We start from the raw sequence: 26142 nt of genomic DNA on the forward strand, positions 1-26142 counted from the left end.
AAGAAATGCATTTGAGATGCTCTGGTCAGGCTCCACACGGACAACAGCATTAAACTCTTTGTATATTGTGCCTAAAACTCTCATGAATATATTCTCTGAGTTTATAGACGTTATTGCGTTTGCTAAATTCCACGCATCTTAAACGTAGCACACATGGATTATCTGGAATTTGTTTTGGCAAGTTTTCACAGCCTCTACTGCCATCTACTGGCCAGTAGTGTTCATGGCAGTATTCGTCCTAAAGCTGAACAGACACTGTATAATATTTTTCAATCACTGTACTCAGCTACAGCTCAAACTGTATGACAAAACCACACGGTGTAAAAGTTCAGAGGGCACGATTTATGTTCTCTCACACATTGTACATTCAAAAACCACAAGTCGGACTCATGTTCCCAAAAGCAAAATGTAAACAGAAGCTTTTTTTTTTTTTTTTAACAAAAACTCTTGATAGGAGACATCAAAGTAAAAAAAAAAAAAAAAAAACATTACAAGACTTTACATGAGTTGAAGAAAGGGGGGGAAAGAAACAGAAGCTGCTCTCCCGAAGAGATGATCACTGTTTATGCTCTCTCTGGTGTTTGCACATGCACGGTGCGAGACGCTGGACACCTGCAGCGCTTCAGCAGCGGGATACCTTCATGACGGCCGACCAGAATATCAAAGAGGTTTGATTTTCATACGATTGCTGATCAGGAGGTGGTCGTGAGAGGTTAAATGCAGCTCATTACTCCATGTATACTAGACGATGCAGGACACGGGATTAACCTGAAACTCGGCGCAATCCAAAAAATTCTTGCACGAGTGAAAAATCTGCTGAAAAAGGGCCAAAACTCGCACAGTGTAAGCCCACTTTAAGTACTGAGCGTCTGGGCACCAGTAGATCATGGCAGTGTTCTATTTATTTTGACACCGGTTATATCAGACGTCATCTAATTACAACTTGGCTTTTTTTTTTTTACAAATAAAAAAAATGGCATATTTTATAAAAGCACATTTATCTGTAAACACCAACACACGACACACCTCACATTAACGTGTTGGTTTACACAGAATGAATGAGTCAACCAATCAGTGTTAGCAGAGGCACATTTTATCCATAATCCTTTTCCATCTGTCTGTGTTTGCTACAAAAATTCAGAATTAGTGCATTATTCAACATTAAAAGATATATGTTATATTTTAACTTTGTACAAATGACAGAATTGACATTAATGGAGTTATTCTGTCTGTATTAATTTTATTTATACACCAAATCATAAGTCAGCACTGCTTTATTTTCCAAGACCTCCGCCTGACAGCAACGCTGTTATTGAGTAGAGAGTTGAGCTTCGCTACTCCTCTCAGCTGCTTCTGTGCTGGAAGCCATGTAGTAAATAGGAGCTTCCAGCAGTGGGCAGGGCGCTCAAAGACAGAAGTGCTGACTCATTGCTTGGGTCTGTAAACGCCTTTGATTCTCCCAGAAGTGATTGTGGTGTTAAAACTCAAAATCAGCTTGTTAGTAGTTGCAAGTGTACCAGAGACAATACTGGAATTTATCAGTTATCGGTAGCTTCAGATACATTTTTAGGTGGTTTATCGGTTTAGCTTTATAAAAGACAACTTTTCAGTTAGCTGATTATCTGTTATCAAAGCTAATTTTTTGATTAGCTGTGCCCACCACTGTATTTACAACAAAAACACTGCTTTAGCCATGGGAAGCTAAGAGCGAATGACTGTTTTTTTTTACAAGGGCAAACTGTTTCATTTCAGCCACTGAACAGACGTATGTGATATGAACATACAACGTAATTACAATGTAATTTAAGCTCATTTTTAGCACATTTCTAAACATAAACTCACCATTCATTTTCTTCTTCTTCTTAAAAGAGCTGTCCTTATAATTCCAAATGACTCCAAATAAGGTTTCTTCCAAATAGAGGAGAAAAAAAGTCCATCTTCATTCACAAATGTGGTCTTTCAGTAAAAAGCATGTTATGGTATTTCTTTCTTTCTTTCTTATGTACACCTGTTCAAGTTCTTCTTAAACACAAATAGCTGATCAGCCAGTAACTCAATGCATTGAGGACATCTCAAACTACACTCAACAAAAATATAAACGCAACACTTTTGGTTTTGCTCCCATTTTGTATGAGATGAACTCAAAGATCTAAAACTTTTTCCACATACACAATATCACCATTTCCCTCAAATATTGTTCACAAACCAGTCTAAATCTGTGATAGTGAGCACTTCTCCTTTGCTGAGATAATCCATCCCACCTCACAGGTGTGCCATATCAAGATGCTGATTAGACACCATGATTAGTGCACAGGTGTGCCTTAGACTGCCCACAATAAAAGGCCACTCTGAAAGGTGCAGTTTTGTTTTATTGGGGGGGGGGGGGGGGATACCAGTCAGTATCTGGTGTGACCACCATTTGCCTCATGCAGTGCAACACATCTCCTTCTCATAGAGTTGATCAGGTTGTCAATTGTGGCCTGTGGAATGTTGGTCCACTCCTCTTCAATGGCTGTGCGAAGTTGCTGGATATTGGCAGGAACTGGTATACGCTGTCGTATACGCCGGTCCAGAGCATCCCAAACATGCTCAATGGGTGACATGTCCGGTGAGTATGCCGGCCATGCAAGAACTGGGACATTTTCAGCTTCCAAGAATTGTGTACAGATCTTTGCAACATGGGGCCGTGCACTATCCTGCTGCAACATGAGGTGATGTTCTTGGATGTATGGCACAACAATGGGCCTCAGGATCTCATCACGGTATCTCTGTGCATTCAAAATGCCATCAATAAAATGCACCTGTGTTCTTCATCCATAACAGACGCCTGCCCATACCATAACCCCACTGCCACCATGGGCCACTCGATCCACAACACTGACATCAGAAAACCGCTTACCCACACGACGCCACACACGCTGTCTGCCATCTGCCCTGGACAGTGTGAACCGGGATTCATCCATGAAGAGAACACCTCTCCAACGTGCCAAACGCCAGCAAATGTGAGCATTTGCCCACTCAAGTTGGTTACGACGACGAACTGGAGTCAGGTCGAGACCCCGATGAGGACGACGAGCATGCAGATGAGCTTCCCTGAGACAGTTTCTGACAGTTTGTGCAGAAATTCTTTGGTTATGCAAACCGATTGTTTCAGCAGCTGTCCGAGTGGCTGGTCTCAGATGATCTTGGAGGTGAACATGCTGGATGTGGAGGTCCTGGGCTGGTGTGGTGTGGTTACACGTGGTCTGCGGTTGTGAGGCTGGTTGGCTGTACTGCCAAATTCTCTGACATGCCTTTGGAGACAGCTTATGGTAGAGAAATGAACATTCAATACACGAGCAACAGCTCTGGTTGACATTCCTGCTGTCAGCATGCCAATTGCACCGTCCCTCAAATCTTGCAACATCTGTGGCATTGTGCTGTGTGATAAAACTGCACCTTTCAGAGTGGCCTTTTATTGTGGGCAGTCTAAGTCTATGGTGTCTAATCAGCATCTTGATATGGCACACCTGTGAGGTGGGATGGATTATCTCAGAAAAGGAGAAGTGCTCACTATCACAGATTTAGACTGGTTTGTGAACAATATTTGAGGGAAATGGTGATACTGTGTATTTGGAAAAAATTTTAGATCTTTGAGTTCATCTCATACAAAATGGGAGCAAAACCAAAAGTGTTGCATTTATATTTTTGTTGAGTGCAGTAAAAAAAAAAAGTGACTTATATTACAGAAAATAAGGTATAACTCAGGCCCGGATCCAGACCAGTTTGGACCGATGCAGTTGCATCGGTCAGATTTTTTTACGCATCGTTCGTCATCGGTAAAAAAAAAAAAAAAATCTCGAATAATTCCGAATAGTGCTGAACGTGTCCCCATGGTGAACACAGCTTTTGATTTGATCCCACAATGCACCACACAGGTGTACACAGGAAAATTCCAACCGGTCAGTCCAGTCGAGTCGATGATCATGGCATCCAGGAAAAAAGTTGTGCAAGGAAAATTGGGCGCTTATTTCAGCAAGAAACGTTGAGTGGTTTATAAATAGTTTTCAGACAATAGTGTGTTTGAAAGGCATTCTATGATGACTGAAATTACATTTTCGGTAGTTTTCCAACCATACATGTCAACCTATACGGTTTGTCTGTAAATTATACGAATTGTTCCGAGTTTCAGAGTCATACGGACGTACAAATAAAGTCGAATATTCAGGGTTTGGTCTGCAGCGGCTCTGTAATCAACCGTTTCTTCAGTGCGACTCCACTTTGAAGCGTGAGCCAATGAAACAATGCTTCGATCCACTAGTTCGTTGGTTCTTTGATTCACTGCTCTTTAGAAACGCAAAGTCCGCTTCTTAACCCCTCTCAAAGCCATTAAAATACAGTGAGTCACTTTTTTGTGGATTAAAGTCACTAACTGGGACTCTTGTCTTGTTGCAGTCAAGAAACGAGAATCGTTCTCCGTTCTGTCACAGCTCGAAACACTGCGTCCACGAAACACTGAGTCCGGTCGGAATTAATAACTTCAAAATGAATTGCCGCTTTAAATAAAATGACACCTCTTACAGACAAGAAACTACAATCGACTTAAACGTTTTTTTCTCCCAAAATAAGACATGCTGAGCTCTTGCAGCACAGGAGCTGCAAGAGCTCAGCTCAGATATATGGAAAGACATTTATGCCAATAATGTCTGAAAGGAAATGCTTTTGACAAAAACTACAGATTTTGTTTATTCCTATTTATGTCCAGAGATCAAGAATCCACCATGTCAATTTGTGTTATAGTGTTGTTGTTTTTTTAGGACATCATATTTATACAAATAAGAAGTGTTCACTATGGTCCATGAAGTATAATAAATATAATAAAAGAAGTGTGACAGTGTATGTTGCACACGAATAAAAGAATTTAGATTATTGAATAACAAGATGCGTGCAATTTTTATTTTGTCATTGGGCAAAAATGCATCTGTCAGATTTTCACTCTGGATCCAGGCCTGCAACTCATGAAACCTTTGGCGAGCTACTTTTAAAGGGACTGCAAGCTACTTTCTTTCTTTCTTTCTTTCGTGATCTTATTTTGCTGGTTCTGAGGTCCCCTTCCGGAAGCAAAGCATCTTGGGACAGATTTATGCCACACCTTTACTTTGGGTGAGAAGCGGTGCTAATACGCTCACGCTGTGGTGGGGGGAGCAGTCGCTCAGTCAGATGTTTTGGACTTTTCCTCTTCCTTGTTTAATTATAGACTATCAAACAGACTTTTTGAGCACAGCACTGACCTCTTGTGGATTACTTTGCAAGTGGAACATTTCCAAAGTGACAGAGCAGTCCAACACAAACTTACGGTTAAGTTCAGTTTTAAATCAGCACACAGCACAAGTACAATTAGCAATATTGGCTTGTTAAGCTCCCATTCTGTAATTGATGCTAACTGGAGATACATTTTGTATAAATTTCAGTGTGATATTCGTGATGTTTGTGCTTCTTGGAAGCATAATTTTGATTGTGAATAATGTAAATACATACTGTTTACATTGCTGTGGAAATTAATGTCGTTTCGTTTGCGCAATAACAATGCACACACACACACGCATGCACGCTGCACACACTGTGTACGATTATATGTGATGTGATGTGTGAAACATTCTTTGTTCCTGTGTACATTTTTACAGTGCAGTTCTTTGTGTCATTAGACACTCCTTACTATTTGATAGACATTTATTCACATACATTTGCTTGAAGTAAGCATGACTGCCAATTGCATTTTACCTGGAGCTGACATGAGGAAAAGCTCAAAATAGTAACACCATGTCGATTGCTCCTTTAAAGAACACTTTAAGTGTGAACTGACTTGGGTTTTAAACGTGTGCTGAAAGCCTGTTTCTGACTGGATCTTAAAACCTAATCCCCCCAACTGGTGCTGTCCTGGACGTCTGTGTGGACTTGGACTGGTCTGCTTGAGGTTTCTTCCTCAAAATTGTCAGAGGGAGTTTTTCCTTACCACTGTCGCCTGTGTGCTTGCTCCTGGGGTTGGTAAGGTTAGACGTTACTTGTGTGAAGTGCCTTGAGGCAGCTTTGCTGTGATTTGGAGCTAAACAAATTAAACTGAATTGTTTCCACCTCTCTTGTTTTTGAAACAAAAAGGCAGTTTAATGGTGCATTTCTCAATTTAAATGTAAAGAAAATGTGGTTGTGAATCGCGATTGTTTTCTGGTATATAAGTTGCACTGGACTATAAGTCACAGGACCTCTCAAACCAGCAAAAAAAAAAAAAAAAGTAACATACTGCAGAAAATAAGGTTTGGCAAGCTACTTTTAAAGGGGCTGTGAGCTACTGATAGCTTGCGAGTGACATGTTGAAGACCCCTGCCCCAATCCCATCAACTATATCCTGATAATTATGTCAAAGCCTACGATGCAGATAAATTTATACTAGCGACGGCAGTGGCGTGAAGCTCGCTCATGGTACACTGAATCCCAAACAGGAAGTGCCAAATTTTGAGTCTACAGTGAAAGAGGAAATGTCAAACACTTCCTGAATCGACATTTCCTGGATAGACAGATAAGATCTTATGGAATCTCACAGGAATACAGTGGCAAATTCACACTGAAACAGGAAGTGCCAAATTTTGAGTCCAGAGTGAAACAGGAAATGTCAAGTATTTAACACTTCCTGGATCCCACGAGATGAGATCTCATGGGATATCATGGGCATTGAGTGGCAAGTTGAGACTGAAACAGGAAAAGCCAAATTTTGAGTCCACGGTGAAACAGGACACGTCAAATGTTCAACACTTCCAGGCATGGGTGCAGCTAGAGCGGAGGCCAGGGTTGCACTGGACTCCCCTGAAATCTGATTGGAGACAGATGATTGACATGTCACAGCACCACACGTCTGGTTGAAAAGAGCTGCATTTTGAAATCAGTAACAAATATTGACTGCTAGGCCTCTCCTGTACAGTAGTGAGTGCTGTGTACCACAAGGACTTCTAATACACCTTAGTAGAAGAAAAATGTTTGACTTAGATTTGAACTGAACACGTAATTTGAACCATGGACTAATAATGACACCAAAAATTATATTGGTGAGTAAACGACCGTATATTATGCCAGAAATGAGGTCCAGGTTGTTAAAAGCAGCATTTCCACTTTAATTCGAGTTGACTTATATATGCGTGTGTCTTGAGTGATTTTTCTATCCTGTTGCGGTCTGCTGTGTGTGTGTGTGTGTGTGTGTGCGCGCGCGCGCATATACGTTCAGTCTCCCCCCACCTGATTCCACTCACTGTGCGTTTTGATAGGCATGAGCTTATGATATTAGGTTATTGCAAGGGAACGCAAAATAATATTGCAAGGGAACGCAAAAGTATTGTGAGGGAACGCAATAATCTGGGCCAGGTTATTGCGAGGGAACGCAATATCTGAGACAGAAAAAAATTAACCACCATGTCCCTGGGCGGGCTCCGTAATAAACAAATTAAAATGTGTGAAATACCAAGTGTTCCAATACTTTTTGAGGGCACTGTATCCTAACTGTATGATGAGTGCAAAATGGGTGTGGTACTATTACTGTTCTGTTTATGTATGAATGTTTAATTTTCACTGTTGCTGCAGTTTGTATGAAATCATAGTCATGTTGTATATCATACTGATATGACAATATTGAGATACGATAATTTGGCCAAATTGTACAGCCCTACTGTCAACTTTCTGAAAACTTTGAATATTAATTTCCATCTACATTAAAAAACAAAGCTTAAAGTGGCAGGGGGTTAAGAGGGCTGTAATTAGGGGAGTTGGGGTGGAGCCCCCCCAGAAGCTGAAAGGCAAAAAAAAGGAAAAATTCTTAAAAAGGCAGGGGGAAGCTGAAAGGTTTTAGCCATGCTAATGCTCCCCTGAAACATTTGCTCAAAAAAAAAAAAAAGTCTGAAGGACCTAAATGACATGGTGAGATACTGAAGAGCTTCCCTCGTTCATGTCTGTGACATATACATATTATTATAGTTATTCTGTGGTGTACTATTCAGGCACCTCTTAAATCTCTGCCAAAAACTACAGCATATCAGTGACTCAGAGAAGACTCACTTCATGATCACAGGAAGTTGATCAGAGCAGAACCTCCTGGGCTGTGAAACACACACATCAGCAGTTTCACCCTGAGAAAAGCTACTGCTTAGAAATTAAAGCAATAACATGACAGGGATCGCTGAACTGGAGGAGCAACAATGTGCATGGAAAGAAGGCCAATAGTGTGCAAGTATTCATTTCAACTGCTCACCTCAGCAGATGAGCTCACCAATGGTACCCTTCAACTCAAAGACGTGTGTCAATGATGTCACATACTGAGACAACTGAATTTAAGAAAAACCTGCAAAATGTTTGATATTTGTCTCACACATTTGTGCATTCTGATTAAATAATGTTTTCTTATTTTTCATCATCACATTTTATGAAACTGTCAAGGAATATACAGCAATTCATATTCCCATGTTTTTATCATGTTTTATAAAAGCAGTTTTGCTAGAACTGGGCGTTTCCCAAAATGAAACACTGCAGTGCAAAAAAAAAGTGCTATACAAATGTGTCTCTTAGAAATGCAGCTGGGTGGGGGCCTCCTTGATAACATGAGTGCAAAAAGCATAAAAAAAAAAAGAGCAATGACAGTACTTCACTGTACTGATGTTTTGTTATGTGGGTTCTTTATGCTGACAGCAAAAAAAAGGCACAAAGTTAATTGAAATCAACCTCTGATGACATTTTTCATGATGCATACTTAACACTGCAAGACGGTATTAAAGTATATACAGGACGTGGTTGTTTCCAATTGCAATCAGCTTGAAAGCAGTAGTAGTCTAAGGTTTCGATAAGCAAATAAATGATAAATGGATTACACTTAACAGCTCTTTTTCCATCTGATGCAGAGTCTGAAAGTCTATGATCATGTCTGAGACTGAGTGACACACACACACACACACACACACACACACACACACACACACACACACACACACACACACACACACACACACACACACACACACACACACACACACACACACACACACACACACACACACACCATCCATTTAAGCTTGGAATAGATGACAACAAGCTTGCCAAAAGTTACATAAAAAAATAACCTTTTTTGTGATAACATACTGTGGTGGAAACCAAAGACAAAGACAGTTGTTATGGCCAACATGTGTACGCTGGAAGTGTGGGGAATGTAAGACCACCCTCCATTAACACCAGCTGCACACATATAAACAAGGGGAAAATGGCAGTGGTTCAAAAGAGCACTCCTCCCTTTGGTGACTTAGCACAGGGAAACCAGAACACAATAAAAACCCTGTTTTCCTTGTTTCTCTGTCTGAGAGCTGACGATTCATTATGGACTAAATTAGAGAGTCAGCATTAATGCAGTGGATTCCCTGAGGAGGACAGATCCTTGATGTGTACTTAATGGCTATATGGGAAATCCCTCTCGACCTTTAGAGATGTTCAGGAAGAAGACTTGACTTGCACAAATGCTGCTCCTGCGTAAGTGTAAAGACTGAGCAGAAATAATGAGCAAGCTCTGAAAAAAGTTCAGAGTGGAAATCCCTGACAAACAGAGGTGTGGGGCGGCTTTTTTAACAATACACCCCCCCACCCCCCAAAAAATGCATGTGTGGTGCAAACACCCAGGATCAAATTCCTTACGACCCTTTCTTTTACTTTCAGGTAAGGCAAGTGATTCAACATCAGAGCTGCACAGTGTTTATCACTGTAAAGATACTGTTGCAGTTCACACATTTATTCCTTTACTGACTCTTTTCTATTATAACGTATGACAGAGACATTTCAGTAGGCCACACTATCAGCTTTTATGTCAGGTTTACAACAAGCAACATGCTGAAAATGCACACACAAAAACCAGCTGTGTACAGATTTCACAAGTCCACCTGGGTCATTTGATCTGTGTTGATCCTTTCAGAGTGACTGCAGATGCAGAATTAACTCCAGCCAGTCACCATGTCAGTGTGACAAAAGTGCCCATCATATTTAATTCTTAAAATATACAACCCCTGGCAAAAATTATGGAATCACCGGCCTTGGAGGATGTTCATTCAGTTGTTTAATTTTGTAGAAAAAAAGCAGATCGCAGACATGACACAAAACTAAAGTCATTTCAAATGACAACTTTCTGGCTTTAAAAAACACTATAAGAAATCAGGAAAAAAAATTGTGGCAGTCAGTAACGGTTACTTTTTAGACCAAGCAGAGGGAAAAAAATATGGAATCACCCAATTCTGAGGAAAAAATTATGGAATCATGAAAAACAAAAGAACACTCCAACACATCACTAGTATTTTGTTGCACCACCTCTGGCTTTTATTTGCAGTCTCTGAGGCATGGACTTAATGAGTGACAAACAGTACTCTTCATCAATCTGGCTCCAACTTTCTCTGATTGCTGTTGCCAGATCAGCTTTGCAGGTTGGAGCCTTGTCATGGACCATTTTCTTCAACTTCCACCAAAGATTTTCAATTGGATTAAGATCCGGACTATTTGCAGGCAATGACATTGACCCTATGTGTCTTTTTGCAAGGAATCTTTTCACAGTTTTTGCTCTATGGCAAGATGCATTATCATCTTGAAAAATGATTTCATCATCCCCAAACATTCTTTCAATTGATGGGATAAGAAAAGTGTCGTAAACTTGTACATTTATTGATGATGTAATGACAGCCATCTCCCAGTGCCTTTACCTGACATGCAGCCCCATATCATCAATGACTGTGGAAATTTACATGTTCTCTTCAGGCAGTCATCTTTATAAATCTCATTGGAACGGCACCAAACAAAAGTTCCAGCATCATCACCTTGCCCAATGCATATTCGAGATTCATCACTGAATATGACTTTCATCCAGTTATCCACAGTCCACGATTGCTTTTCCTTAGCCCATTGTAACCTTGTTTTTTTCTGTTTAGGTGTTAATGATGGCTTTCGTTTAGCTTTTCTGTATGTAAATCCCATTTCCTTTAGGCGGTTTCTTACAGTTCGGTCACAGACATTGACTCCAGTTTCCTCCCATTCGTTCCTCATTTGTTTTGTTGTGCACTTTCAATTTTTGAGACATACTGCTTTAAGTTTTCTGTCTTGACGCTTTGATGTCTTCCTTGGTCTACCAGTATGTTTGCCTTTAACAACCTTCCCATGTTGTTTGTATTTGGTCCAGAGTTTAGACACAGCTGACTGTGAACAACCAACATCTTTTGCAACATTGCGTGATGATTTAACCTCTTTTAAGAGTTTGATAATCCTCTCCTTTGTTTCAACTGACATCTCTCGTGTTGGAGCCATGATTCATGTCAGTCCACTTGGTGCAACAGCTCTCCAAGGTGTGATCACTCCTTTTTAGATGCAGACTAACGAGCAGATCTGATTTGATGCAGGTGTTAGTTTTGGGGATGAAAATTTACAGGGTGATTCCATAATTTATTCCTCAGAATTGAGTGAGTCCATATTTTTTTCCCCTCTGCTTGGTCTAAAAAAGTAACCGTTAATGACTGCCACAATTTTTTTCCCTGATTTCTTATAGTGTTTCTTAAAGCCAGAAAGTTGCCATTTGAAATGACTTTAGTTTTGTGTCATGTCTGTGATCTGCTTTTTTTCCACAAAATTAAACAACTGAATGAACATCCTCTGAGGCCGGTGATTCCATAATTTTTGCCAGGGGTTGTATTCTAAGAAGGACATATGACACTAACCCCGCCTCATGTCCTATGGTTGCTGGGATAAGCTCCAGACCCCCCTTGAACCTTAATTGGAGTAAGCGGTAGGGCTGCAGCTATCGAATATTTTTGGGATCGAGTATTCTATCGATTACTTTATCGATTAATCGAGTAATCCGATAAAAAAAGTATTTGTATTTTTAAACAATATCAGTAGTGGCAGGTCTCCCTAAGCAATGGCACAATGTCGCTGTGCCATCATGCAGTTTAAGTTTAGGATGTTCCCTCTCTCTGTTTTCCCAGGTAATTATTTGTTTTTTCACATTATTAAGAGTTTTGGAGCTTTGCCAAACCATAAGTCCAGGTGCTCTGTGAAATCTTCAGTCTGCGGACAGGACATTCTTTTTTTTTTTTTTCTTATTGCACATTTCATTTGCACTTTTTATTGCTGTGATTTATTTAATGTTTAGTGTATATTTCTACATGCCGTACAGAGCAGCTTAAACCGAAGTCAAATTCCTTGTTTTCTGTGGATACTTGGTGAATAACAATGGCTGTGGAGTGCAACATTTCCACAATGGCTGCACTGATAAATTAACTCTACAACCTGTTGATAAAAACTCTTATCAAATCTGAATATAGGCATTTTTTAATAGTTAAACATGATTAATTTAAAGTGCGCTTCCTTTCGTTCATCTTCGGAGGTGGAGAGCAGCCAGTGGAGCAAACCACGTTTTAAAAAATATAAACACACTGCTTCACTTTAAATGCATAATAAGTCTGTTTCACACAATCAGCACAGACCCTTTCTCTTAAAAGGCATATTTTACTCAGCATGTGGCTTTGTAAACTTGTACCATCGCCTGCTACATTGATTAGCGCTTACATTAGTTAAGGGCATGCTCTACGGTCTTCTTGGTTTTTTGTGGGAGCGTTACAGTGCCACCTACAAAATCTTATCTTCTGTGTTTTTTTAAATCTTATTTTAAACACCTCAATCTATCCCGCAACACTGTGTAAAACTTGTCATTGCAATGTCACTATTTTTTTTTTCCATTTAGTAAACAGTTTGTGCTGTTGTGGCCAGTACTACGTTGTATGCAGTATATCATTTCCCTTTCACTACAACGAGACAGTATTGATTGACTGTGTTCTACAACTATTGTGAAACAGAAGATCCTGGAGAAAAGATGATGAAATGTGTGAAGTACAGCAGTTCGACAAAGGTCTACAGCTGGCGCAATCAACTGGTTGATCACCAGCTGACTTCCAGTCGATCGCATGACACTGGTGCTGTAATGGATTGATGCAGAAGGTGGCAGCACTGCACCAATAAGGATGTCGGCTGCCGTTAAACACGATAAAAGAAGAAGAAGACTTCCTTTTTGTGCAGGGTTCAGAGGAGAAAAAAATTTAAATGAGGAAAAAAAAACGTTTTTGAAGCAACATGACAGCTTAAAGAGCCGAAATAAGTTACTGTGGACAAAAACGGTATGCAAACAGTTCAAAAGCCAGTATTTTTATTAATTTATTTTTCATGCATTTGTTGTGTTTGTGAATGCAAATAGTGAGCCATTAGCTCAGTTAAACTGACTATTTCTGTGATTTACTGCTTTTGTAAAGATGATGACTGTGCTTGAGATTTGATTTGATTTTTTGTGCGTTCATTTTGTGTAATGTTTACAAAAGTGACACGGGTGAGCTGTTTCTGTAAGTTTATAAATATAATACAGAGATAAACTGTGAGTATTAATAGCTGCTTTTGATAAAGATGACAGTGTTTGTGGTTTTATTTAATTTTATTTATTTTTTCATTATTCCATGTGCAGCTGGAGGTCTGCTGCACACAGACGTTAGGTAGCTCAGCAGAGGTAAATTTCTGGAATGGTTTAATGAATTGTTGCCCAAAATTAAAAAAAAAAAAAATTCTGAAACGTTCAAACCATGCTGAATATGCACAGCTTCTGGATTTAGCCTTTCTTCTTTCTTGCCTCCTCTCAGTGCCAGAAGTCCCACTAAGGTAGGGAACAACTTTTCCAACTTTAATTAGGCATTGTGTAATTTGAGTTGCTTGTTGTTGTGTTGTTACTAGGGATGGGTATCGAGAACCGGTTCCTTTCGGGTATTGTTAAGAAATGATTCGATCCACCGACATCAATAACCTTTTTACTTAACGATTCCCTTATCTGTCCTTCAGAGTGGCCGTTGTTTTTGGGGGTGTTTGTCAGGAAAATTATAATTTCTCTACATTGATTACAGACCCTGCAGCGGGTCTGTAATCAACTTTTCTGCAGCGCGGCTTTGCTTTGAACCTTGAACCAACCGAAGCAGTGATTCGCAGATCGAAGCAGTGCTTCGATCATTGCTTCGTGGATTAATTTTTTTCCTTTCTCTTTCCCCTGCTAAAACCCTAAAGAGCATATGTCTGAGTATTATTTACCTTTTTTTATGTTAAACCAAGCTGTTATGGTCTTCTGAAACAGTTGATAGATGTATTTTATAACTTAAAAACGGGACCGATGCTAACACGTTAGCATGTCTATGGTATTTTCAATGTTAAAATTAGCATTAAGCAGTTGCAGCTGTCAAGCGTTTGTCGTAAAAGAGTCAAATGTATTACAAATTGTAGCATTTTTTAAAATTTATTTTTGTTTATATATTAATAATAATAGCAAGCACAACAATAATAGTAATAATAACTAATCTAATGATTATATACAGTAGTGTTTAGAATAATAGTAGTGCTATGTGACTAAAAAGATTAACCCAGGTTTTGAGTATATTTCTTATTGTTACATGGGAAACAAGGTACCAGTAGATTCAGTAGATTCTCACAAATCCAACAAGACCAAGCATTCATGATATACACACTCTTAAGGCTATGAAATTGGGCTATTAGTAAAAAAAAAAAGTAGAAAAGGGGGTGTTCACAATAATAGTAGTGTGGCATTCAGTCAGTGAGTTTGTCAATTTTGTCATCATCATCATCAATTTTATTTATATAGCGCCAAATCACAACAAACAGTTGAAACTCTTCACATAGACCATTCCTCTGCAGATGATCAGTTAGCTGTTTTACAACTACCCTTTCAAGAATTTTTGAGAGAAAAGGAAGGTTGGAGATTGGCCTATAATTAGCTAAGATAGCTGGGTCAAGTGATGGCTTTTTAAGTAATGGTTTAATTACTGCCACCTTAAAAGCCTGTGGTACATAGCCAACTAATAAAGATAGATTGATCATATTTAAGATTGAAGCATTAAATAATGGTAGGGCTTCCTTGAGCAGCCTAGTAGGAATGGGGTCTAATAGACATGTTGATGGTTTGGATGAAGTAACTAATGAAAATAACTCAGACAGAACAATCTGAGAGAAAGAGTCTAACCAAATACCGGCATCACTGAAAGCAAAGCATTTTGTGGAACAAACAGGTGTGAATCAGGTGTCCCCTATTTAAGGATGAAGCCAGCACCTGTTGAACATGCTTTTCTCTTTGAAAGCCTGAGGAAGACATTGTTCAGAAGAACAGCGTAGTTTGATTAAAAAGTTGATTGGAGAGGGGAAAACTTATATGCATGTGCAAAAAAATATAGGCTGTTCATCTACAATGATCTCCAATGCTTTAAAATGGACAAAAAAAAAAACAACAAAAAAACAGAAGCGTGGAAGAAAACGGAAAACAACCAGCAAAATGGATAGAAGAATAACCAGAATGGCAAAGGCTAACCCATTGATCAGCTCCAGGATGATCAAAGACAGTCTGGAGTTACCTGTAAGTGCTGTGACAGTTAGAAGACGCCTGCGTGAAGCTAATTTATTTGCAAGAATCTCCTGCAAAGTCCCTCTGTTAAATAAAAGACATGTGCAGAAGAGGTTACAATTTGCCAAAGAACACATCAACTGGCCTAAAGAGAAATGGAGGAATATTTTGTGGACTGATGAGTAAAATTGTTCTTTTTGGGTCCAAGGGCCACAGACAGTTTGTGAGACGACCCCCAAACTCTGAATTCAAGCCACAGTTCACAGTGAAGACAGTGAAGCATGGTGGTGCAAGCATCATGATATGGGCATGTTTCTCCTACTATGGTGTTGGGCCTATATATCGCATACCAGGTATCATGGATCAGTTTGGATATGTCAAAATACTTGAAGAGGTCATGTTGCCTTATGCTGAAGAGGACATGCCCTTGAAATGGGTGTTTCAACAAGACAATGACCCCAAGCACACTAGTAAACGAGCAAAATCGGTTCCAAACCAACAAAATTAATGCCTCGCAGATGTGAAGAAATCATGAAAAACTGTGGTTATGCAACTAAATACTAGTTTAGTGATTCACAGGATTACTAAAAAAGCAGGTTGAACATAATAGTTTTGAGTTTGTAGCATCAACAGCAGATGCTACTATCACTGTGAACACCCCCTTTTCTACTTTTTTTTTTTTTTACTAATAGCCCAATTTCATAGCCTTAAGAGTGTGCATATCATGAATGCTTGGTCTTGTTGGATTTGTGAGAATCTACTGAATCTACTGGTACCTTGTTTCCCATGTAACAATAAGAAATATACTCAAAACCTGGATTAATCTTTTTAGTCACATAGCACTACTATTATTCTGAACACTAATTTTAGATTTTAGAAAAAGAGACAAAAAGAACCTGAATAAAAACACAACAGAAAATATAAAACCAACTAACAATGAACATAAATACATACATACAGAAATAAATGTTTCCTGTGAACACCTAGTGACTCTTACACCTCCACTTCATTCCTGTCTTATTTAAGTTTAATGACAGTTTGTTTCAGTCAAACCATATTTTCAATTTGTTAATTTCTTCAGTGATTTCCTCCAGAACTATCTGCCAAACTAGAAAACTTCTGCATTCTAGTAAGAGCAGAATACTACTGGAATGAATTTGAATAAGGAAAGTTTTTTTTTTTCCCCTCACTAAATGGATGCTGCACTCACTGCAGTTTATCTTCTGGAATAGTCCCAGATTGCATTTCAGATCTTCTAGAATTCAAACATTTGCGTGCACGTGCTGTTGGGGGGTAATTTTGGGTTTCAGCTTTTTGTTGTTTTTCACCACTTTCATCCCTTGAATATGTGAAATCGTGAGTCACTTTTGTGCAGATTAAAGTTACTAACTGGGACTCCTGTCTTGTTGCGAGAAAGAAACGAGAATCGTCCTCCGTTCTCTTCACACAGCTCCAAACGCTGTGCGGCTCTCTGCCGAGTCAAGTTAGAACGATAGAGTCCAGCTGGAATTAATAACTTCAAAGCGAAACACCATTTTGTTTATTTTTATTTATGTCCAGAGATCAAGAATACAGTGACCAATTTAACATTTATTTACTTTAAGACTCAATGAAATACATAGAAAACCTATAAAGCCTACTTTTAGTACAAAATTCACAAGAGGTATCGATAAGGGAATCGATAAGGAATCTGATCGATAAGCAGAAAAGATAATGGCATCGATATCTATAAAATCTTATCAATACCCATCCCTAGTTGTTACAGGTTGTGGTGTTGCCAGTCCTAGGCCTACTTGTGCTTATTCTTTGTACATTTACTTCAATAATGCGTTATTATTGTTAAAACTTTATCTTTGTGCCAGGAAATTGTGTTATTATATTGATGCACAATAAATTGCGGCTACGCTATGGTGTTCAATATGTCTTGGTAGATCCCAATACACTGTCAACTTTAAAAGTAGATCTCGGTTCAGAAAAGGGCACCCCTGGTCTACAGTGTAAAGGCTTCACTATCAACTTTATTATGCAGATAATCTGAGGAAGAAGACGACACATAATGACTGCTGCCCTACAATTTATCTTTGAGTGAAACCACAAAACAATTGTTTCATTCATATTTAAACGGCCAAAGTGTAATAAAAAAGTCAGTACAATACATACGAATGATGTAATTACTGACTAGTGACTGTTTTTTATTGCTTGCAATCAGATGTGCTTTTGTAGTTACCGTGAGGAGGATCTCAAACACAGAACCTAATCTACACTGCTGCCTCACATCTGCTGTGTTGTCTGACATACTAAAGATGTAATAATGAAGCAGATTTAATGCCATTAAATCCAGGTTTGCATTTGAAGTTGGTTAAGCTTTGTGATCAAAGAGAGGTAGTGTAATTTGGCATTAGTCTGGATCCCTGCCAGCTCAGTGACAATGAAGCTTTTGTGCTGGCCAGTGATTGGCTGATGACGTCGGTCATCACAGTGTACCCTCGTGTATAAAGAGTGCAAGGTGACTGCGATTTTATGGCGTTGTACCCACAGGTTCTTAATCTAATCAAACCGAATGAAAACAGGATGTGGAGTTAATTGTAAAAAAAACAAAACAAAACACAACAACAGTTAATAAATGAGAATTCATCTAATTTGTTGGGGATTGGATGCAATTACATTTGATTATTTAACAGTTGCAATTGTAAATTCCAAAAATAATATTTGTGATGATGTTGAAACCCATATTTCCTACTGAAAAAGCTGGTGTAATAAACAGCAAAATGCTTAGTTTTGTCAGGTTGGTAGAGCCCCAAGTGCTGAATGTGTCCACACGTACACAGGTATTTATTTTAGAACAAAGTTTTTCTGCCTTGGCTTTTTAAAACGTCATCTCCAACCACTTGAAAATGCAAAACGCACTGTAAAGCACTGTCAAGAGCATACCAAAGCAACAGGTGGTGATATAACACGAATGCCACATTCACATGTTGGCTATGAGTGGCAGAATAAGGAGAAAAGACAGACAGTGATGGATTATTCACGTGCAAAGTCATCCTGTATTAATCAGGTAAAATTATTAATTTATGTGACATAACGGAGAAATTAATCTATAACCTCACAAAAAGTCAACTTTTTAAGCTCCCATCAGAGCCAGGGCTTCCTGTTTTAATACCAGGGCTGCCACAATTAGTCGTGGGTGATAATTCAATAATCATCGTTTATGTTTTTAAGCTTTATTTTTCTCAAAACTGAAGCTTTTCCTTCAGCTGCCTTTATGTCCTTGATGCACATGCGGAGTAGTGGTAATCGGGGTTAGCCGTGATGTTACCGGAAAAGTTATGCTCAAACAATATCATGGCTAGCTGGCAATGAAGCTCAAACGTTTGGGGGCATTTTAATCAGATTAAAGAGAAAAATGTGCAGTGCAAAATCTGCAAGGCAGAACTTGCCTTCCACAGCAGTACAACGGCGATCAGAATCACAATCAAAATCAAATTTATTGCCAAGTTCTCACATACAAGGAATTTGATCTGGTGTCACTGGTGCATAAACAACAATAAAAAGTAAAAGCAAAAAATACTTCTGTAAGACGTTATTGGTGCATAAACAACAATAACAATAAAAAGGAAAAAAACTAAGATGTGAAGGAGTCAAATAGACGAAAGGGCAAAACTATGTTCACTGTCAAATAAATATAACAGTGGAATGGGGCTGTGCAAGGCATGCAGATGTACAGTCCTTTCAGTGCAGGGATGATCTGTACTTTGTGGGAGTGGGGGGAGGGGATGCAGGGTAAATGGGGGTCTCTGGAATTATTTGTAAGTCTAGCTGCGGACAGAAAGAAGCTGTTTTGTGTCTTGAGGTTCTAGTCCTGATGGGCCTCAGCCATCTGCCAGAGAGCAGGGTGACAAAACATTTGTGTCCTGGGTGAGAGGGATCAGTCATGATCTTCTTTGCTCGTCTCATGGCCCTGGAGGAGTACAGGTCCTGTAGGGATGGCAGATTGCAGTCGATCACCTTCTCTTCTGTGTGGATGATACGCTGCAGTCTGCAGGAACATCTGAGAAGGAAGCACGTTGGGGCTGATTCAGACACTGACAAAGAGAGAAAGTCGTCTCAGTAAGCTAATTGTCTTTTTGTGTTTGCTGTAACGTTATAACAGCGATGTAATTTTTGAATAGGAAATGTGATAACGCTAATGCTTTATAACACTACATTACAGTGCTAAAAAAAATACGCTCATCTTCAATGGACGACTTCGTTACCAAGCCAACAACATGCACACCTCAGCAAGCAAATATCCTGCCTGAAGCAATCTTGAACATGATGGTGACTGACAAGAGACCCTGTCCATGGTTGGCGATCAAGGTTTCAAACAGATGATCAAGCAGTTAAACTCAGAATAAAATGGGCTAAAGACAGCAGCATGATGTGAAAGTGGGAAATGACTCATTCTAATCCAATTACATGTTTTCTGCAAATCTGATTGGTTAATCATGTGAGATTTCAGACTGTATAATATCGGGGTAACAGTGGCAAAATATTCGACCGTTTCGCATTTAAATGTATTACTGTAACGCCCTGAGCGGTGTTCTGACGAGATGTCATTGGGTCATTCCGTGTGACTCCCAGGTCACCGACTTCTCATGATTGTTTTTTTTTTTTGCAAGTACTTACGTATGTCTGATGAACACATGCAAAATATTTCTGCTTAATTCCAAGTAGTTTTTTAGATAGAATTTTTTTAATAAGGATAACCACAATTCTATTTTTGACTCGCGAACGCATTTTGAGCTTTTGTTCATTGTTAAAAGGCATTATCTCAGCTACAAATGCAGATATAAACCTCAAATTTGGAATACACCCTATTTGGGCACCCCAGATACAGTAGTAAATTTCAAAAATGGGACACAGAGCTAATTTTACATTCTGTAGCATAACAAAAATGTCAGTTTCTCCATTCTCGCAAAAAATTACAAAATTTCAAAGAGCTGTACTAAAGAAGGGATTCAATGGATAATTTTCATATTGTAGAATACACATATCTGGGATACTAGTTATATGTGTGTAAAACATTGTGGTCATAACTTGAAGGGTTTTTTAATTATTGACTCTTGAAACATGATCATAGAATGTCAAAAATAGGCATACACTCTCTTTATGGTTTGACCATGTGGGCAAGTGCTCAGCCACTTCTAGGCCTGCAGCTATCGATTATTTTAGTAATCGAGTATTCTATCGATTATTCTGGCGATTAATCGAGTAATCGGATAAAAAGTACTTCTGCATTTTTAAACAACACTGCGCCAAAGTGTTGGCATTTTGCTGAAATGGCGATGGGATGTGGCTTTCTGTTTTGTTTTCTCCAACTTGTAAAATGTAACCATTTTTAAGTTTTTTTTTTTTTTTTTTTTTTTTTTAAAGGTTGATGGACTGGGTCCCTGTGTGATTTTTTTTATCCCTCTTTCTCTGCAATTCAGCAGTTGCATTTCAGCTGGAGGTTGAACATGCAGCCTCGCAGTCAGTTTTTTTTTTATTATTATTTTATTTAAGTTACTGTGTTTGTGAAGTGTTGTGTGTTGCCCTAAAAAGCAAAAATTAAAAAGTCAAACAGTGTGAGTCTGAGGGAAACACAAGAAAGAGTGGACTTCTGCTGTTTGTCAATGTAGCTGGAGACAGAGCTGTGACTAGCCCGGTCTGACAGCCCCTCACACCGGGTCAATAGTCCCTCCCCACGTAGAGCAGACTGTGTTTTTTAAAAATACACAAACACACTGCTTCACTTTAAATGCACAGTAAGTCTATTTCAGATGATCAGCGTGGACCATCTTTCTCTTAAAAGGCTTTATTTTACTCTGTGTCACATTGGAAAGCGGTAGCCATCGTTGCTAATTCGTTTAGCTGTTATGCTCACGGTCTTCTTCTGTCTTCTATTTTCTGTTTTTTTTCCTGCGGACGTTGCAGCGCCACACACAGGCCTGGCATATGTACTACAATGTTAAACGAAGCTTCGAGGCACAGAATTTGCCTCGAACATTTTTTGTAATCAAATTATTCGAGTTACTCGAGTAATCTATTTTTCTAGTTACTCGAGTAATCGTTTCAGCCCTAGCCACTTCATAATTTTTTTTGTGGAGAGCATACTGATATATCAACTTTATGTCTTTTTTTTTTATCTTGCGCAAATTCCTTCATAGTGAAGAAAATTTTAAAAGTATGGTACTGTAACATGGCGTGAACCAATTTTGAACCTGTATTTGCATATTCAGCAAGCAATATATCAGCTCTGAATGGAAGCATAAAGCTCATATGTGGTATTTACAATATTTGGCACCCCAAAATAATGGATCAACTTTGAAAGATAGATTACTGAGCTTATTTCTTTCTTTCATGGCATCATAAAATTAGCAATTCAGTCATCAATGCAATTTTGTTACAAAGTTTTGAAGAGCTGTACTCCTAGAGTAAATTGAGAGATAATTTTGATATTTCAGAATTTACTTTCTCAAGTAAATTCTTGAGAATTTACAGTAACGCATCGCCAGTAAAACTCCTTTTTGATAATCCAATAAGCTCAATTTGCAACTGTATAACCAGCATGAACGTCCGCAAATCATCAGACACAACAGGGTTATTCCCTAATGACAAAGTGTTCAAATTCATTGAATCACTGTTGGTTGAACGGGATCCCCATTAGAATCTTGGTAACAGGTTTAACATCAACTAATAATCCCAAATTTGTCAAATGTGGTCCAATTTATTATATAGTCCATTTACTGTTTCCTTGGTTGACATGAAGAAAATGTTTTGTGTGAGATGTCCCTCCACGTGTCAGTGGTCACTGCATAGTGCTGCTTCTCTAGTTAACTGAATTGTCTTTGGTTTATGAGAGATGAATGAAGTCCCAGGGGGATTGCACACAGTCCTTTGTCTGTACTTCAGTTTGCTCCTCTGGCAGAAAAACAGCAGACATTACAGATATGTGTGCTTTAAATGGTTTTAACACTTCTTGGTCTGTACTTGTTGGAGGAAACGACATGTCGATGACACAGATTTAAAAACAAACAAACAAAAAAAAAACAAAGAGAAACATTTTCTATAACAAAAGTACAAAAGCCTTTTTGGCTTTGGCTAATGACTTTTAGATGTTGTACAGTGTGTATAACTGAGAATCTTTCCAGAAAAGACAAAGGCCTTCTTCAGCGACACCAAAATGAAGTAGTACTGTGACTTTATTGTTTCATTATTGTTATAGTCGGTTACATCCCACAAGGCTGAGGATGCAAGATGATCAAACTCTAACTGCTGGTACTTTTGAAACGTGTCCAACGGCAGAGAAGCTCTGCAGCAAGACGGCGACCACGAGCTCCCAGGCTCTTTGCTGCCCGATATGATTCAGTGTGAAAAATTCCCCGGTGAGACCAGGCTTTTCATTAGCATGGAGCCAAGTGTGGGAGGGTGGCTCGGCGTGCTCCCTGCCCACATCAGCTGGAGTGTGGGCCACAAACTGCACCGACAGAAAAACATTATGCAACCACCATGCTATTGTGTACAGCGGAAAGGTAACCACGGAAACAGGATTCAGACTGAACTGAGGAACACGCACTGGTTGGAGGAAGGAAGAGAGTGGTTTAGATAATCCTGGGTGAGAAAAAGAAGTCAGCATGTGTGCCTGTATTTGTACTGAAACATTTTGTGGAGGCTCACTAATGAAGCTTCCTCATGCCAAACTTTATTATCCATATATACAATTAATTGAGCACCGCAGTCTCGTTTGAGGCTAGGTGCTAAAGGGTTAAAATATGATGCAATTTTTCTACTTCCGGGGACAGCCCTCATCTGTCCACAGCAGAAACATGGCACTTTCTCTGAGCTTTTGGGCAAATGGCATGGCAAACAAAGTGAACATATGGCCACTGGGTATTGCGAAGACCTGGTGTCCGTCCGTCTGTCTACAGCACAAGTCCATTTCTATTAATGCCACAGTCTTCAAATTCACAGGGAACATTCTTGGGACACCGACCTTGGACAAGTTCAAAGATGGCTAACCTTGACCTATTGTAAGAGGTATTTTAAGAGGTTACATTGTCACATTCTGTACCTAATTTTATGGCATGATCTCACTGATGTTAGTGTGGTGACATCACATGCTGCTAGCTAGGTGGAAACTGTTTTGTTTGTGTGTAAATATAACCTCTGTCATATATTATGTAAAAGCTAGCGAGAAATAAACACCTCTAAAACTGAAAACGCTGTTTTTGTAACCTGATAACACCTCAGGAAGGATTTACAAACATTTAGCGCACGTTAGCGTGGTGACGTCACATGCGGCTAGCTAGGTGGAAACTGTTTCATTTGTGTGTAAATATAACCTCTGTCATATATTATGTAAAAGCTAGTGATAAAGAAACACCTCTAAAACTGAAAACGCTGTTTTAGTAACCTGATAACACCTCTGGAAGGATTTACAAACTATTTAGCGCATGTTAGCATGGTAAAAGCTAGTGAGAAATAAATACTTCTAAAACTTAAAACGCAGTTTTAAGAATCTAATAATAGCTCTGAAGTGATTTAAAAGACATTTAGCAGATGTTAGCGTTCAGTTTAGTTTTTGAGTGGTGGGGGTGACAGCCAATCAGAGTAGAGCTGCACCGTGACGTCACAGTCTGGTTGCTAGCAGCAAACTCAGTTTTTGGAACCTAATAATTACTTAAACAACTGAAAATTATACAGAACACAATGCTCATATGGCTGAGGGTATTTTAGTATTGCGTTATACTTATATTTATGGCTTCCCCAACCCTAACTGATATGATTTTGAAGCTAAAACCCCTAACAGACCCAGTTACACCCAAGCTTAGACATTGCTTAAAAACACAAGTAAATAAATAATTCACTTCACATTCCACTTTAGCTCTGCAAAAAAGTAAAACTTAGCAAACATATTTTATATGGGGCATCAATTCCACTTAGTGCAGAGTTGTGGTAAGACGGGTTAAAAAAATAATCATCATCATCATTAGCAGTAGTACTGGTAGTATATGCAGAAAAAAATAGATTCAAAAGTACATGCAAAAATGTCTTCAAAGGTTTACCTTTACTCTAAGGGTGCTAGGGTTCCATTCTGTTCACTTTCCCTCTGGCTAAGCCCCTGCCTTGCACAGTTCTCCATTCTTCTTGCTCACAGCAAGAAGAATGGAGAACTCATGCATTTATGTGAAATGCGCTACCCGACTGACAGGTAAGAAGGTTTTATCTGTGCTTTTTATCTGTGCCTATGCCACCCTCAGGAAAGAGATTGTGCATATTTGGAAGGTAATAAAAGTATTAGTATTTTGTTAATTCACCGTGGGTGTGCTCGTGTTCTCTGTTTTTAGCTGCTATCGGCTCCTCACTAACACAGCCAGATAATGTGCACAGACTGTGATAAAAACCAAAGAATAAATATGTTTCTAAAACTCATTGCGGGTGCCCTGCTCTTGCTGGTTGCGTTGCCACTGCACTGCGACACAGTGAAATGACACAAACTGTTTTAAAGAGCTCAGAGCTGCTGTACAAGACAGCAGCTGGTTTACCACATCCAGCGCTGATATGAGAAACATGAGGACAGGATTATGGGTACCTGTACCGAACGATTTGTACTGGTGCTGACCCAGCATAAATCCTAAGCAATCATAAATGAAGTAAGACCTATATAGGCCCGAGGTCTGTTGGTGCAGGTGTTCATCTCTGGAGCCTGTAGCAAGAAGAGGATACGTGTCTATGATTTCTCCTGGACGGGATGCCAGTCCAACTCGGGTTACTTTCCCAACCAAGACTAGTAGCCATTTACAGCTGGGTGGACTGACACAGTGCAGATTGTCTTCTCCAAGAAGATGTACAGGTAGCATAGGAAGGATTCCAACCCAATACTACACATTAGTAGCCCAGCTCCTTATCCATTAAACTCTCTGCTAAAGCGGTGTCAGATGAAGAATCGGACAAGTTCTTATCATGATTTTTCTCTGCACTTTAAGAAAGCAGGCCTGTGTATCCATACCACTAAAAGCTCCTCAGGTTCTTGCTCTGGCCAGTGGCACTAGCTGAACAGACCTAATTAGATGCAATGCCATATAAAACAAATAATGAATATTTTCTATTCATGCAATTGAGAGAACATTGTCATTCATTACAAGACTGAACATACCATTCAACCCAGCTAACACCATTATACTCAAACATTCATTATTTGTATAATATTACTTGGTCGGTTCTGCACAAATTTCACATGTTGTCACCACATAATTCTGAGATGACAACAAGACAATGTTTTCTAGTACCTGCCTAAGGGTCTATAACGGATCATGGTATTATCAAAATACTATTATAAAGATATGCGGTAAGCGTACCAGCAATCCTGTCCCAGTATTTTTGACATATCAGCGCTGTATGTGGTGAGCAGTTAGTATGCTGATTGTGCAGCAGCTTAGAGTTGAAAAAAAACAAACAGTTCACATTATCTCCCTGTGTCTCACAGCGAGATGGCGATGCAAGAAATGTGAGAAGAACATCTGCCATGAGATTTACAAACATTTTTACATTTTGTATTCTTTTAAAGTCTGTGGACGTCCTCTGACTGTGTTAGTGTGGCTAAAACAGAAGCTAAAATTAGAGTAGCACAACCGTGGTGACTTAAAAAAAAACAC

General features: G+C 39.1%; 1 protein-coding gene and 1 long non-coding RNA gene across 3 annotated transcripts in view; both read right to left on the reverse strand.

Moving 5' to 3' along the window:
* Positions 1-26142, reverse strand: part of dapk1 (death-associated protein kinase 1) — a 215423-nt gene that overhangs the window by 124969 nt on the left and 64312 nt on the right. The gene's annotated exons all lie outside the window — the stretch shown is intronic.
* Positions 10-18637, reverse strand: LOC117510910. The gene is made up of 3 exons (XR_004560839.1): positions 18553-18637; positions 16916-16919; positions 10-21 (listed from the first exon to the last, which is right to left on the reverse strand). It is a non-coding gene; the product is annotated as an uncharacterized LOC117510910 (long non-coding RNA).

This window comes from Thalassophryne amazonica, chromosome 5 (genome assembly GCF_902500255.1).
Source record: "Thalassophryne amazonica chromosome 5, fThaAma1.1, whole genome shotgun sequence".
Lineage (NCBI taxonomy): Eukaryota > Metazoa > Chordata > Actinopteri > Batrachoidiformes > Batrachoididae > Thalassophryne > Thalassophryne amazonica.